Source organism: Chinchilla lanigera, unplaced genomic scaffold, assembly GCF_000276665.1.
Source record: "Chinchilla lanigera isolate Chin_1 unplaced genomic scaffold, ChiLan1.0 scaffold00107, whole genome shotgun sequence".
NCBI lineage: Eukaryota > Metazoa > Chordata > Mammalia > Rodentia > Chinchillidae > Chinchilla > Chinchilla lanigera.
The window spans coordinates 4,328,465-4,343,932 of record NW_004955508.1 but is presented as its reverse complement, the minus strand read 5'-3'; the positions used below and the strand labels follow the sequence as shown (position 1 = coordinate 4,343,932).

Here is a 15,468-nt window from a genome sequence, read left to right as displayed (position 1 = left end):
GTAGGCTGAGAAGGTGCCTATCTGCCACTGCCTGGCTCTGTAGTTGGTACTGAGCTCTGTCAGCAAGAAAGAAGGGAGAAGCGATGTGCTTCTTGGGTAGGCAAACAGCAGTGTATACTGGAAAGGCCAAGCGAAACCAGACTAATGCAATGTCCTTGGCCCAACAAAGGACAGTCTTACCTGAATATGGGAGTTGTTGGTAGGGTCAATGGGCAGAATTAGGACAAGAAGGATGAAGGTGAACAGAAAAGTAGTAGGATGGGTCACTAGGAGGTTCCTGCAACCTCCAGTTGCTACATTTCAGTAACAGAGAGGAAGAAGCTGTAAGACTACAGAATTTTGAGAAAAAACAAAGGAGGCAGAAAGGTACGAGAACTTTTAGAATAAAAAGCAGGAGCAGAATTGGGCAACAGGATCAAATTAAAGGTATTTCTCAAGATGGAAAGATGCTTCAGGTAGCAAGATAACTTACTGAGATACTTACTTGGAGGTTTTTCTCTCACTACTGTAGGTCATATTTGCAGAAGTTTATTTAAAAAGTGAAGTAAAATAAATAAAATAATAATAGTGTATTTCAACATTAGAAGTACGTCTATTTAACATTAAAGGTAAAATTTCTTCATAGCCAACACAGGGGCCCTAGAAGCCAAAGAGGATCGTGTCTGATGTCATACAAATTTAAATATGTTGTTTATTTAAATATATATTGCACATGAAGTCAGAACAACAGTAAATAAGTGGAGAAAGTGTGTATTCACAACTCAAATATCATATGTGCCTAAAGAGGCCTAATAAACAAAAAACATCTACAATCTGATAAGGGACAAACAGGTCAAAAGAAAAGGGATATGGAAAGATGATTTACAAAAAAGAAATACAAATGGCATTGAGTCAGAGTTTGCAAGGGAAACAATTTAATACAGGACACATAATTCATAGGGTTATTTTATAATAGTCACCCAAAGAGTCAAATACAAAAGAGTGCAGGAGATCTGTCCATGCACTAAAGACCCAAAGAATCCAGCTGAGGGCCTGGATTCCCACAATGTACTACATGAGTCCTGCTGAAGACCTAGAGCCCATGACAATGCCCCCCAACAAGCCCAACTGGAGGCCTAGAGCCCACGACAATGTCTCATGCAGGCCTATTTCATGGATCTGCACTGGGAAGGCCCAAAGGTCAGTGGTGGAATCTAGGACGCTTGTGCCAGTGGGATGAAGGATCTGTGCTAGCAGGCTGAGGGATCTGCACTGGAGCCAGGAAGTGATGCTCAGAGTAAAGACCAGAGCTCCCTTAAAGTGAATCATTCTCAGTGACAACGAGGTCCTGAGCTCCTCTGATGATAGGAACAGCCTAGTTCACATCAGGAAAGCCAGCACAACAAGCTCCCCCAGGAGAACCAACATCTCCACTTCTTCCTCTCCAGTTTTCCTTTTGATGCTGTTGGCAACAGTCCTCAGGTGGGCCTTCCACACCCAGCACCACATTGATTCAATTCAGCTGGGTGTTATAAGTTGCCTACCAGTTGTCAATCCACCACAAATAGTGATAAATTTACAAAAGCTATTCAAACTCACCAATAATACTTGCACTACATAATGCTCACTATAACCCAGGCTAGTTTCTAAGACATATGTTAACTTAATTCTCAGAGCAACACTAAGGAGTAGATACATTTATTATCTCCCTTTGACAGATGTGAAAAGTGTCTTAACCAAGAAATTACAACCATTAACCGACAGATGGACTCAATTCCAAAGACTGTGGCTTCAGAGCTTGTGCATTTAACTGTTAGAGTCAGAAAAATGCAAATTAAAGGAAAGGTGAAATGCTCAATTTTACCCATCAAATTGGTAAAACTTAAAAAGGGATAACATCTGGCGATGTCCAAGATGTGGGGGAATATTCAGTATATGTGCTGCCGAGGTGAGCACGTGTAGGAGAATATTCAATCTATACATTGCTGGTTGGAGTATGATTTATTTCAACATTTTTGAAAACTATTTAGAAATACCTATTAAAATTAAAATATACAAAATTATTTGAGCCAAGAATCTCCCTTTGTACATGGTATTCGATCAAAACTTTTAAAATGAAAGTGTTAGGATATTTATTGCAACATTGCTCTATCTGCCAAACAATTTTTTTAATTCTGGAAAAAAACCTCTATTTGTTCATCAGTGGAGAATGATTAAACTATTTAGGGCCAGCCATACTAAAAATGAGTTAGATCACTTTTTCCCAAATCCTAATGGTGTTGTACCACTAAAACACTTTCAGTTGTCTCAGTTTTTTACACAAATTTGTCAGAAAATGAAATTTTATGCCCCCACAGTCAATGTAAGTAGAAAATCAATATTACATTACTTTCTAAAAATAGAAAGTATATAAGATTTAGTACAAAGACAAAACAATATTATTGGTTTTTAGTTAGACAACAAGTTCTGGCGAAGACTCTAATTCTGAACCAAACTTTTAACAAAAAGGTGAAATCTCAGGCATCAGAGAGGCCTTAGAGATACACACTACAGGATTCAGGGTCTCCTCATGCCTGTTGGGCCATCTTAACGACTCACAGCCCACAAATGCCAGGAACATGAAGATTTTATCTTTGATCTGAAGAGATATTCAATTTACTGAATATAAAAAGTTGTAAATAATGTGTTGTTGAATTCAATCAGGAAAGTCAAAAAAATCCTCCATGGGTGCAGTGACACTTGTCTCCGTGTGAGCACAGAGGACCAGACGAAAGTCTTAAAGTTAGCCATTTTTGATATGTCACGTGGTCTACGGTGGACAGTTGAGTATAATAAACTCAAACTATGAAGGGTGTCCACACTGACTATGGAAAGAGGTGAGGAGACACGAAGGCTTTTATTAAGTTGCTTTTATTTATGAGCATTATTTTTGGATTTTGAGCAATTTCAATTTGAAAAATTTATAAAGCAATAAGGAGGGAACACTCAGCCTGAGCTGATGAGCCTGAAGAAGTTGCCAACCCCCAGCTAAGTCACACCATTTCTCTAACACGGAGTTTCTCCAGCATAGCACGGTTGACCATGGGACTGAGAGTTCTTCTGTGGGGCAGGGCTGCCCGTGGCTCCACAAACCCTTCCCCTCCCCCACCTTGCACCTGATGACAAAAAAATGTCTCCCCAAATGGCCAAATGTTCCCTGGGGGGCGCACAATTGCCCCTGATTGCGATTTGCTGCTCCTGTCCTGGGTGTCTTGTCCTGGAAGGCAATCAGGGAGCGAAGTACTCCAGCTCCTCTGGCTACGTCAATACCGAATCTGTAACTGTTTCCAGAGGCTGTTTTCCTCCAGAGCCACTAGAGGGGACACTGCAACACAAAGGACAAAAACAGCACCCAGGGAACTTTGTTTTCCTCTTCTCCACTTGATTCAGTTTCTGACAGCTCGGCCTTAAATAAATAGTCTTTGATGTTGGGAGTGATAAAGCTTAACTATGAGGCATGTTGTCTTACACTTTGTGCCATAAAAGTCAGTGTTTTAGATATACTGGAGCCTGGAAAATGGTCTTTGTTTGCTTAACAAGCTTGGTAAGGCAGTCAGATGAATCATACCTCCCTAAGAAGATAGACATTTCCTTCCATGAGGGGAGCCTGTGGGACGCAGAGGCTGGAAGGTCAAAAATCGACTGTTCTTCCTGGTCTTGCCAATTCCAGGCTCTGTGATACTGGCCAGGTTTCTTACCTTTTCTGTTTTTGTGACAGAATTGAGGAGTCAGAGTCTACAGCTGAGACATTAAGTAACTCGGTTAAGGTCAATGACTTGAGTGGTCAAACAGGGTCTGGCGTACCTGCTTCTTGAGATAGCTGTGAGAGTCAAAGGAGATGGAGTACGTGAGTCATCGGAAATAGAAAATCCCATGTGGGTTCAGAGTGTGAGTTTGCAGGTATTGTGAGAGGGAAAAGACGGGACAGCTGAGAGGTGACATGGGATGGGTGAATTCACACAGCTAGAAGACATTCCCACTGTAAGTGCTATCAGCTACAGAGAAGGCCTCAGAACCTCAAACTCTTCACTCCCGGTGGGACCTCCATGCCTGGATGACGTTCTCCATCCCTATCAAAATGGACACACTGTTTAGCTGGTGTTACGGTATATTCTTATGGGTTGCTTAAACACTTTAATGAGTGAGTGAATAATCTATTCCAACAACTGGGGGGGGTATTGGGAATTAAACTGAACTCAGAGCCTTCACACTATATCCCCAGCTCTATTTATTTATTTATTTATATGTATTTTGAGGGAGGGCCTAAGTCTCCAAATTGCCCATGCTGGGGTTCATGTTTCCCATCTCCACCACTGCTTTGTAAACATTTTTTTAAAAGTCCTTAACCACCATAGGAAATACATTTCATAGAGAGACCTGCTTCCCATACTTACAAAACTGAAACAGAACTTTTACTTATAATGTACGTGGATATTTTCTATTTTGCTTTCTTTTAGTCTATTACTTAAAACCAATGCTAACCTGCTAGATGATGGGTCCTATGGATCTTTTTTTTCTTTGCCTTTTCTCTTTTTACTTTTTTTGAATCCAGGGCCTTGCATTTGCAAAGCATGCTCTCTACCCTTGAGCTGACCCTAACCCCTGATCTTCGGTTTTAAAGCACTGTATTAGAAAGTTTTGTGGAAGGAGAAGAGGGAATCCTGGGTCCCCATGCTGGGCCCGGGAAGAGGCAGGAGATGTGACTCCCACACGTTATTCAGAGAGCCTGAAAGACGAACCTGTTAATTTTCCAGGGGCTAATTCTCTGCAGAATAATTCCGAAAGAACAACAGTTCCAAATTCAAATTCCCCAAGTGACGTTGAATGGGTCAGGAGAGCCACTAAGCAGCCACCTCTTGTCTGGATTCTTAGGGATCATGGTCTGAACCCCCACACCATTAACTGAAATGTAGATGGACATAAGTATCCACCATGACAGGAAAAAGCTTAAAACCCAACATTTATTGAATTCTTATTGTATACCAGACATTTCACTAAGTGCTTTACATGAGTGATGGGACATAAATTAAGTCGGAGTGTTCCCTGACTTTCTTCTCTTCCCGCCCACTACAGTTCTAACTTTATCATTCCAGTTTCTTCCTTTGACCCATCTGCAGAAGAACTATCCACAGAAGGTGGAGCTGGACCCAAGGAAGAGTGGCAGGGCCTGGAGTCAAAGCTTTGTAGAGATCCAGGGAGAAAGAAGGGCAGGAAGAAGCTGTAGGGCATAAGGGTTTGGACTGGAGCATAAAAGGACACCAAGAAGTATTGCAGGGGCTCTGTATAGAGTTAGAGAGATGCAGATGTTAAATACAAGTTCACTAGAAATTTCCTTTCGGTGACTGGATTCTGGGACTGCAACACCACGCTGAGACTGGGTGAAGGGGGGCGGGCATACAAGAGTGTTATATATGCATTACCTCATTTAATTTGTGTGACAAACCCATGAGGTAGTATTATTATTTTCTTTTTTTTTTTCAGATGAAGACAAGGAGGTTAATATAGGCTGAGCAACCTTAATACTAAAACAGCCAGACCTGAAATTATGTCTTTCAATCACCAAAGCACAAACTCTTAACAAACCTGTAAACAAATATGATTTCCCATACAAGCCACACCAGTTAAGAATAAAATATTTAGAAATAAATTTAACAAAAGACATGCAAGACTGCTACACTGAAAATGCCAAAGCACTGTTAAAATAAATTAAAGATCCAAAATACATGCGGAAACTCCCCAGGCATATAACATCTATCAAAATTCCAGCTAGAGATATTCCACCCATTTTCCTGTAAATGACAAATTTTCATTCTTCTTTATAGCTTAATAATACTGCACTGTGTATGTATACACATTTTCTTTATCCTTTCATCTGTTTATGGGCACTTAGGCTGGCTCCAAATCTTGGCTGTTATGAATTGTGCCACAATAAACATGGGTATACAGATATCCTTATGACTTCATTCTTTCACCGCCCTTACAAATTTCTAAACATATTCTGAAGCTGCAATAATCACAACAGTTTTATCGAAAGGAACAGTTAACATTTAATTTTTTTTTAATCTATCTTGTATGCCTATGTCTGGTAATCTGAACAACTACTTTGAAGATAACAATACGCACTATAACAACCATTGTCGATTTCCTAATCATCTTGTTTTGAAATTCTATATCATTTTTGTGGTTTTAAATTTTTTATTCTCTTTAAAATAAAAAAATAATCACAGTAGTGTAGTCCTGGCATATGAATATATATCTAGATCAAGAGAATAAAATTAAGAGAGCCAGGCGTGGTGGCACATGCCTATAATCTGAGCACTCGGGAGGCTGAGGCAGGAGGATCATTGCGAGTTCAAGACCAGCCTGGGCTGCAAAGTGAGCTCAAGGCCAGCCTGAAAAGCATAGCAAGACCCTGTCTCAAACAAAAAAGAGTGAATAAAATTAAGAGTCCAGAAATGAATACTAATATTTACAGCTAATTGATTTTTGACAAAGGAACTAAGACAATTCAATACAGGGAAGAATAGATCATCTTTTTAAAAAAAAAAAAAAAAAAAAAACTTACTTTAAAACAGTTTTATAAATACAGAATCACTGTGAAATACCTTCTTCAACAAATGTTTTTGGGACAACTGGATATCTACCAGTTTGGATTGAAAAAATGAATTTGGATTTCTACCACACACAATAAACAAAATTAACTTAAAGTGGATCACAGACCTAAATGTAAGAACTGAAAGTCTTACAAGAAAGCTCAAATGTAAATTTTCATGACCATAAGTTAAACAATAATTTCTCAGTTATGATACCAAAAGCACAAGTAATAAAAGAAAAAATTGGTAAGTTCAACTTTATTGAAATTAAAAAATTATTTACTTCAAGTAACACAATCAAGAAAGTGAAAAGACAACCCACAGACAGGGAAATAATATTTTAAAATATATATCTGACAAAGTACTTGTATCCAGAATATATAAAGAGCCTCTACAACTCAAAAATAAGAAGACAGAAAAAAATTAAAGGTGGTTATCCATGTGCAGTGGCGCATGCCTATGATCACAACTCCCCAGAGGCTGAAGCAGGACAGTCAAAAGTTTGAGCCCAATTTGGCATCTTAGCAAGACCATGTCTCAAAATAAAAAATAAAGAGGCTAGGGTGTAGTTCAGTGATAGAGCACTAACGTAGCATATGCAAAGCCCTGAGCTCAATTTCTAGAATAAAAAGAAAAGAGAAAGAAATGAACAAAGGTGTTTAATAAACAGTTCCTCAAAGGAGATATACAACTGACCAATAAGCTCCTGATAAGATGCTCATTAGTTATTAGATAAATGCAATTCAAAACACAGCGAGACACCATGTTACAGCCCCTAGGATGTCTATAATCAAAAAAGACACACAAAGCAATGTTGGAGAGGATGTGAGGAAATCAGACCCTTCATACATTGCTGGTGGGAATTCAAAATCATGAGGCACTTTGCCAGTCTGACAGTTCTTCAAAATGTTAAACATAGAGTTATAATATCACCCAGCATCCCACTCCTTGGTGTCTTCCCAAGAGACATGAAAGCACAAGTCTGCAAAACAGCTTGTACGTGAATGTTCATACCAGCATTATGCATCGTAGCCCAGAGTGAAAACAATTCAAATGTTTATCAACTCATAGAAACATAAAAAGAAATGAAGTGCTGGAATAGTCTCCAACATGGATAAACACTAATGCATGATGCTCAGAAAAAGAAGCCAGACGTATTTGTATGAAATGTCGAGAAGAGGCAAATCCAATACAGCCAGAAGGTAGAGGAGTGGTTGCCTCGGGTTGAGCAGAAGGACAGCTGGGGAGTGATGGCTAATAGGTACAATGTTTCTTTGGGGCGGGGTGTCAAAAATGTTGTAAAGTTTTATTTTGGGTCGTGAAAGTCTGTAAAAGTGAATTATACACTTTAGTGGGTGAGTTTTATGATATGTAAACTATAAACTGGTTTTTTTTAAAGACTGAATGAGATGAAACTACAGCAGCAAGTATAGACAAGTCCCCCAAAGAATTCCTTGAACCCTTAAAAGTTTTTAAGAAAATTACCAGTATACAATCGCATTTGTTGTAGCAAGAAGGAGAATGTTCCAGATAGAGGGGGTGTGTGTATTGCTTCTCTGGTCTCTAAGTGCACTATCAGCCCAATTCCCAGGCTTTATCCTCGCTGTTCACATCGACCCTTGCTCACACCATGCAAAGGCGCATACTGTGCATCTTCCTTAAACTCACTGATAATTTCTGCTTTTACCCCCTTTTTCTTTTTTTTTTGGTTTTTCTCCGGTACCAGGAACCGAACTCATGACCTTGCGCTTGCCAGGCAGGCGCTTTTGCCACTGAGCTAAATCCCCAGCCCCTACCCCCTTTTTCTATTCCCTTTACCCTGGTACCATAAGGCTGAAAACTAATCAGCCTCTGTGTGTATTATTAGAGAAATAAATTCCTTTATATGTGCAGCAAGCAAGGCCACCAAGATTCTGGGGAAACAGGAGGGAGGTACCCAGAGGCATTTTCTGCAGAGAGGGAAGAAAAGAATAAACAAATCTTCTGCCAAAAATGCCTGGAACTTAAAGCGTTTTCCTCAGCCCAAGGTCAGGCGCTGTGTAGATGGGGACAGAGAACCTGGGAGTTGCTGCTGCTCTCTTGACAGAAAGCATGTGGCTTTTTCTCTTCTGACATTCACCTCTGCTAATTCCACCTGCCAAGGGAGTCAGATCCCATGGAACAAGTGTCATTCCTCAGAGTGGCAACTGGCTGAGCTCCCAGGAACAAGGTAACTGCATAGTGTTCCCCCGCCATCAGAGGCATAGACTCTCTGAGCAAAGGAGACGAGGGCCCCTGGACCACCCACCCCACCCCCACGGAGTGAAGGGAAGCTGTGAAGTCATTACTGAAGAGGGCAGCATCTACCACTCCCCCCACTGCCACCAAGGAGCTGGAAATCCCTGGCTTTTTTCTTCCTCTTGGAATGAGACACTGACCCTAGAGAATCGCAGAAAAGTACAAGCCGCAGAATTAGAAGCACCATGGGAAAGGGTACCTCCGAAGTCATCTTCATTGCTGGGCCGCCCCGATGCCCCACAACCAGGTGTTCTCTTTTGGTCACCATTGCTTGCCTTTGCTTGAAACAACACAGCCATTGCCAAGACTCTCACTCAGACCCGGAGCGGCAGCCATTGCTGGCCGGACAGCGCTAAAACCACATAGTCACTCCCACTGTCGGGTCTGAAGGTACTGCCTTGTCCCTTCCAGCGCTCTTCACACCCCTCCTTCTGCATCTTTGAAAGTGCTGTCAAGTCTTTCTTCTGCTTAGCCTTCTTGCTGGCCCCGGACTTACCCTTTATTTTCAGGGTAAGGTTTATCCCTTTATCCCAGTTACATCCACGAGTCTAACAAAGACAAGCCTGGGCTTGGCTCTGTCTGAGGTATTCTGTCCACTGTGGCAGGGGTGGGAGACATCTGCCAGACCGCCTTGGCTTTGCTTTCCGCTTTCAACTTCTCGTTCCCCACTTGGACCTGAGGACAGACCCGCCCTCCCAGCCCCTCTGGGTAACCACCTACTTGCCAAACCTCAGATCTGGCGCTGGCCCATCGTGAGGGCATGTGGACCACCTAACCTACACAGAGCACCCTTGTCAAAGTCGGTTTCAAGTCCTGTCTTTATTTGTATCTGCCCTGCTCTGGCTGGGTTGCTCAATATTCCCTTCATTCACTGCGTTCCCCCAGTGTAGTGGTTAAGAATACAGGTATAGGACTTTAGATCAGACGATCCAGGTTCTGCCAGGTTCTGTGAGAATTTTAGAGAAATATCTTAAGCTCTCTGAGCAACAATTTCCACCTACAGAATTGGGAATTGTAGCTTTGTCATGATCGTGCGGATAAATGAAATCATCTTCACGAAGCACTCAACCTACAGGCCTACACATTCGTGTAAGGCAGCGTATGCCCTCTGCCATTTTCTTTTAAAATTATCGTTCATCCATTCATCCTGTGTTTACTGAACCTCATGCCAGGCACTGGGATATTAGTATGGCTCTTAAAGAGTCGCAGCCTCCTAAATCTAGGAAGAACTAGTTCACACTGGCTTCCAGAGAACAAGGACCTGGGGCCTATGGCCCTGGCACAAGAGAGAAGACTAGATACAGAGAACCAGGTGCTGGCCAGGGACAGTGACAAGAGTGCTGTCCATCTTCCACATCTCTTTAGCTACCCGTGTGACTCCCTGGGTAAGGTGAGAACCATACTGACATGGTGGGTAACAGAGGGGAAGTGGGAGGTCCCCAGGGAAAAAACCCTCTTCTTCTCTCCCCTGCTCTCTGACGGAGAGTGGCCATGCCTGTGCCCTGCAGGAGGGTGATGGCCTTTGGGGAGGCCTTGTTCAATCCATCTGGACTGTTCCGGAAGTAGGAAGGGAGGCGGGGGTGGGGAGGTGACAGGAATGTTCTCCTGGCCTGCTGCTCGGTGCTGCGAGTGTGCAGAGAGGAGGGCCTCTGGACATCAAAGGGTCCTTTTGTCCCCTTCGGAGTGGCAGGGCAGCCCGGCCGCTGGCGATGACTCAGGCCTGGCCCTGACGTCACCCACGCCCGGCCACTGGCCTCCCTCTGCAGCCAGGAAACCGGCTGGGGAGTGGCACTCGCAGCTGCAGCAAATCTCAAAATAAGGAGGCCACAGCCTTTCTCCTCCTTTCCACCTCCTCACAGCACACCTTTCTTTCTTTTTCTTCTTCTTTTTATCTTGTTTAAAGCCTCGTGGAAGGTTTTGCTTGTAGATCAACTTTCCAACGTAGGAAGTCAGAATGAGTGACATCATCAGAAAAGTATGTGGAGCTGATCTCGACAAAGAGTGAAGAACCCAGAGCGAGAAAGCGCCTGTAACTCCTGAGCCCAGGGAGTTGGCAGCGTCTGGGCTTCAGAGGAGCAGCTCAACCGAGTAAGTGAAGGCCCACCTCGGGCCCCCTCGCTCCTCACTCTGCCCTTTGCTGTGGGCGCCATCTTGTTCCCTGACACCTGAGGCCGGGCAGGCCCCATCATAGAGGGGAGTGGGGAGTGCTTGGGAGACCCAGGAATACAGCCTGAAAGGGAGCTGAGCTCTCTCTTCTCCACAGAACCAGACAAGAACACACACACACACACACACACACACACACGCACAGACACGCACACAGGCACACACGCACACACGCACACACGCACACACGCACACACGCACACTCGCACACGCACCGCACCGCACCACGATTCTCAGGCTGAAACTCTGATGGACAATGACCTACGGGGGCCTTTCCCTGTCGCTTCTATCATTTCCCACCCCTGTGTTTCAGACTGCCAGAATGTTTGCTCAGAGTTCTGGACTGTTTGCTTCCTGGATCTATATCAAGTGATCAGATATAAAAATAAATCCTGTTCTAGGCAAACACGTAGCCTGTGCCATCAAATGGTAGTTTGACATTTAATCGGGTAAAAGATGGCAGCCCTGGTTAAGAAAACGTATACAATCCTTCTGCCTTAACAGGGCAGGGTTCTGGTCACTCTGGTGTATGCACCTTCTTTATGTCATCACTGAACAGAGAAGTTATTTTCATTCCTACCTGCACCATCGCATCTGGGACGATACTGAACACAAAGACACATTGTAATATGTCTGTTTTAACTTCGCCTAAAACTCCTAAGCCTTTGCACAGCCTATAATTTACAATTTCTGGAAGTTCTTACACAAGAACTTTAAGTTTCCACCAAAAAAAAAAAAAAAAAAAAAATTAGCAGTACATGGAAGTGAAGAACAAATAGAGAAATCACACCGCGATTTTCGTGGCTTCTAAATTCATCCCCTGAATCATCATCTATTATTTGTACAAATCACTTAGCAGAGTATAAATCCAAGAGTAAAATGATGGGGGATATATTTTTAAATGAGTATTATTCCTGGGAAATGGTAGCAAATTCCTTCATGAGCTAACGCCCTTTTAAATTAACTATCAGATTCTAATATACGTTTTGCACGCCTTTATTTTACTCTTTTTTTGTTTTAATAGATCAGATTGTCTGGAAGTGAGGCTCTGCCGTAAAACTGTTCTTCTGCAAGATCTAAATGCTGTGATCACTGATTTGGTGAGTGTATTTTTGGCCCTAATGGCTACTTATATTTAAGTCTACTAATTCTACTTTTCTGTTTTAGAGTAAGATTTAAAGAAAAGGTAAAAGTGCACAGAGACGTCTGCAGAAAACGGTAACAGTTGAGTCAAAGAGGATAAGTATTATGATAGACTAATTGCTATAGCAGACCCCAAAATGTTTAAGGGCTCAAACACAGTAGGAGTTTTTCTAGCTCAAGCAACAGTGCAGGTCACTGGGTGCTATCTATTCAGAACATTCATTCAGATTCCGGGGGTGTGGCTCAGCGGGGGAGTGTTTGCCTGGCATGCGTGAGGTCCTGGGCTGCATCTTCATCCCAGCAAAACAAAACCAACTCAGATTTACAAGTTCAGAGTCTCTACTGTCTGCAGCATTGGTTTTCAAAGTTGCCTGGCGATATCTTCATTCCTCAGTGGAAGAAAATAGTGTGAAAAAGTGTGCACGGGATATTTTGTGGACCAAGACTAGAAGTGGGGTACATCACTTCTCATGTTCTATTGGGTAAAACTCAGTCACGTGACCACAACTAACCATGGAGGCGTCTGGAAAATGTGGTCCTTCGTGGGGCAGCGCTTCCAGTGACAACAGCAGTGTGCTTCCACAGAAGAGGTAATTCTCTCTGCGACGGCATATAAATCAACTTGGAGATGTTCAAGGATAAGGTTGCAGGATGGAACAGTGGGAGAAATGGAAAATTATCAGATGCTCCCTAAATGACACTCTTAGGATAACATCTTGCCCCATGTGGGCAAGAAGCAGTGGCGATTTCTCAAAATGCACGTGGCCATTCTCAGCCTAAGACTTTAAGTATCACCACGCTGCAAGTGGCCAGTGAAACAGGAAGGGCATTCTTACCTTTATTTTTCATTCCACAGTCTTCTTGCTCTGTTTTGCATCTAAACACACCAAGTTGGGATGGTTCAGTGGAATTCTGTTCCTCCAACTACAAGCTACAGTAATCTATAAGAAAGTTCGTGATTTCCTTAGATCATGGAACTCTCTGTTCCTCTGGGCTTGAAGAGATTATCCTTCCATCTTTGCTCCGGGTCTTTGAACACTTAATCGCCAGGGGAAAATCCTGAACCCAGGAAAGACCTTCAAACCAAGTTATTCAAGAAATACTTAAAAGTAGACTTTAAAGTCAGGCACGGTGACACATGCCTGTGATCCCAGAACTCAGGAGACTTGGGCAGGAGGATGGCCAAGAGTTCAAGGCCAGCCTTGTACTACATAGCAAGACCCTGTCTCAAGCAAAAAAAGAGACTAAAAAGCTCAATCTAGAGATATTAATGCTCCTGCCAAGGATTTCATATATAATTCATTTTCTCTTTAGGAAAATTTCAAAATATTTACTGAAATAATAAGAGGTAAATTCGTAAGTCTTATTTAAAGAACCCTTAACTCATTTTGTATTTTATGTAGACTTGTACACATTGCTTATCTTGATACAGTTGTCCCCTCGCTGGTAAATTCCAGAGAAACTGTACAGTGGTGCCTCTAATTTAAAGGCCTCCAATAAAAATGGACAGGAGTCTTTGAACAGCCCAGTACCCAGCCCCCTAGCTTTGTTGTTGATATCTGGCTAAGCGCTCTGGTTTCTGATTAAATGTTGCCACTGGACTTTACATTTCTGGCACTCACATCGACACCCTGAAGAGCATGTATTGTCCATTGTGCGAGGCAGTTACTGGCCAATTTGACAGCCTTTCAGACTTCTGATGAGAGAGCCTGATACATGGCCGTCTCTCCTACTACTCCTGCCTAACCTCCGCTCAAGTTCCACAGCAGGCATGGACTGAAGAAAAGTGGGATAGAATCACAAGTTGATTTTTTGCAAAAACACCTCTACCCCTGAAAATCCATTTTCCCGCTTTACTGGGGACTGAAATTATCTACTAAGCTGGGAGCTGGATGGGCTGGCGGGTGAAGACAAAGATAAAACCAGGCTGAATGGGGGAGGCAGCGCCTGCCCAAAGAAGGTAGCCAAAGGAATAAGATGAGAAGTACCAGGTTCCAAAAGCTGGAGCCAAATGGGGCTGCTCTATTGCTGGAAGTCCCAGGCTAACAGCGTCTGCCCCGGAAGGCCACAGAGAAGGAGGAAAGATGTCAAGGTCTGTTCCTTTGGGAAACTGTCTGTCGCCACTTCTTAGTTTCACCGGCCATCTGGTATGACTCAAGGACACATACAATTTGCTGGAATTGACGCATGAGTGGTGTTGGGAGCAAGGTGGGGGTTGACCTCTTCATGTCTAATTTCTACCTGCCTAGTGCACAGGGAGAGATGTGTGATCACCAAAATGAATAACCAGAATTTCACTACAATCAACACATAGTAGTTAAAGGAAAGCCACAGATTCTCATGACCTCTCATTCATGTTAGTCCTCACGGAAAACTCCAGCAAAACGAGATCATGTACAAATACACATTTTAATGCAGGGTATGGTGGTGCACACATGTAATCCCAGCGCTTGGGAGGCTGAGGCAGGAGGATCATTGTGAGTTCGAGACCAGCCTGGGCTACAAAGTGAACTCAAGGCCAGCCTGAATTGCATAGCGAGACCCTGTCTCAAAATGACAAAAAAAACCTCCACATTTTGTAAATATTTTGATTTGACTTTAAAAAAAGCACCAAGGTCGATCTCACGGAGCATTGCTTCGCCTTCATTTCTATTATATTGTTTTTTTCAGTTTTAGCTGCACATGAGTTACATAATTCCAATTTGGGAGCCCAGTCTCTGCAGAATTTGCGTCATCTGCAGTGCTTAGTGGCTGTGACCCACACACAGCAGACGCCAGTGAACACAGCAGCCTCAGAGAGCAGCGCAAGGACCATTTGTTACTTAAACCCCAGAGGTTTTCTAGCTGTCAGGACACAGAAATGCTAGCTAGCACCCTTCCTCTGGTCAGGGTTATAAATGTTCCATTACTCCCTTCAGAGGATTTTGCAATAAGCCCATGTCATAGTCACCAAAGCTAAGAATTCATGGTAATAAGGCTTTGTAATTTCTCACACTGAAATCCCCTAATTTCGTGTCAAGAACCAACTTGGAAAACACCACACTGAAAACTTTAGGGTTTTGTTTTTAATTCAAGAAGCCTCTGGTTTTCATCAGAGCTTTAAAGCTTCTTCTTATCTCCAAAATGGTGTGGGGGTTTTTTTGTTTTTTTTTTTTTTTTTTGTTTTTTCTCCGGTTCCGGGAACCGAACTCACGACCTTGCGCTTGCCAGACAGGCGCTTTGCCGCTGAGCTAAATCCCCAGCCCCCTCACTCTATTTCTTTGAGTGTATA

At 42.8% G+C, this 15,468-nt stretch overlaps 1 non-coding gene across 1 annotated transcript in view; it reads left to right on the top strand.

Annotated features, from left to right (window-relative positions):
* The first annotated feature begins 10,522 nt into the window (after positions 1 to 10,522).
* Positions 10,523 to 15,468, top strand: part of LOC102018207 — a 19,476-nt gene continuing 14,530 nt past the window's right edge. The window contains exons 1-2 of the transcript XR_001231653.1: positions 10,523 to 10,976; positions 12,079 to 12,154. This is a non-coding gene — a transcript (uncharacterized LOC102018207). The remainder of the gene's footprint in view (positions 10,977 to 12,078; positions 12,155 to 15,468) is intronic.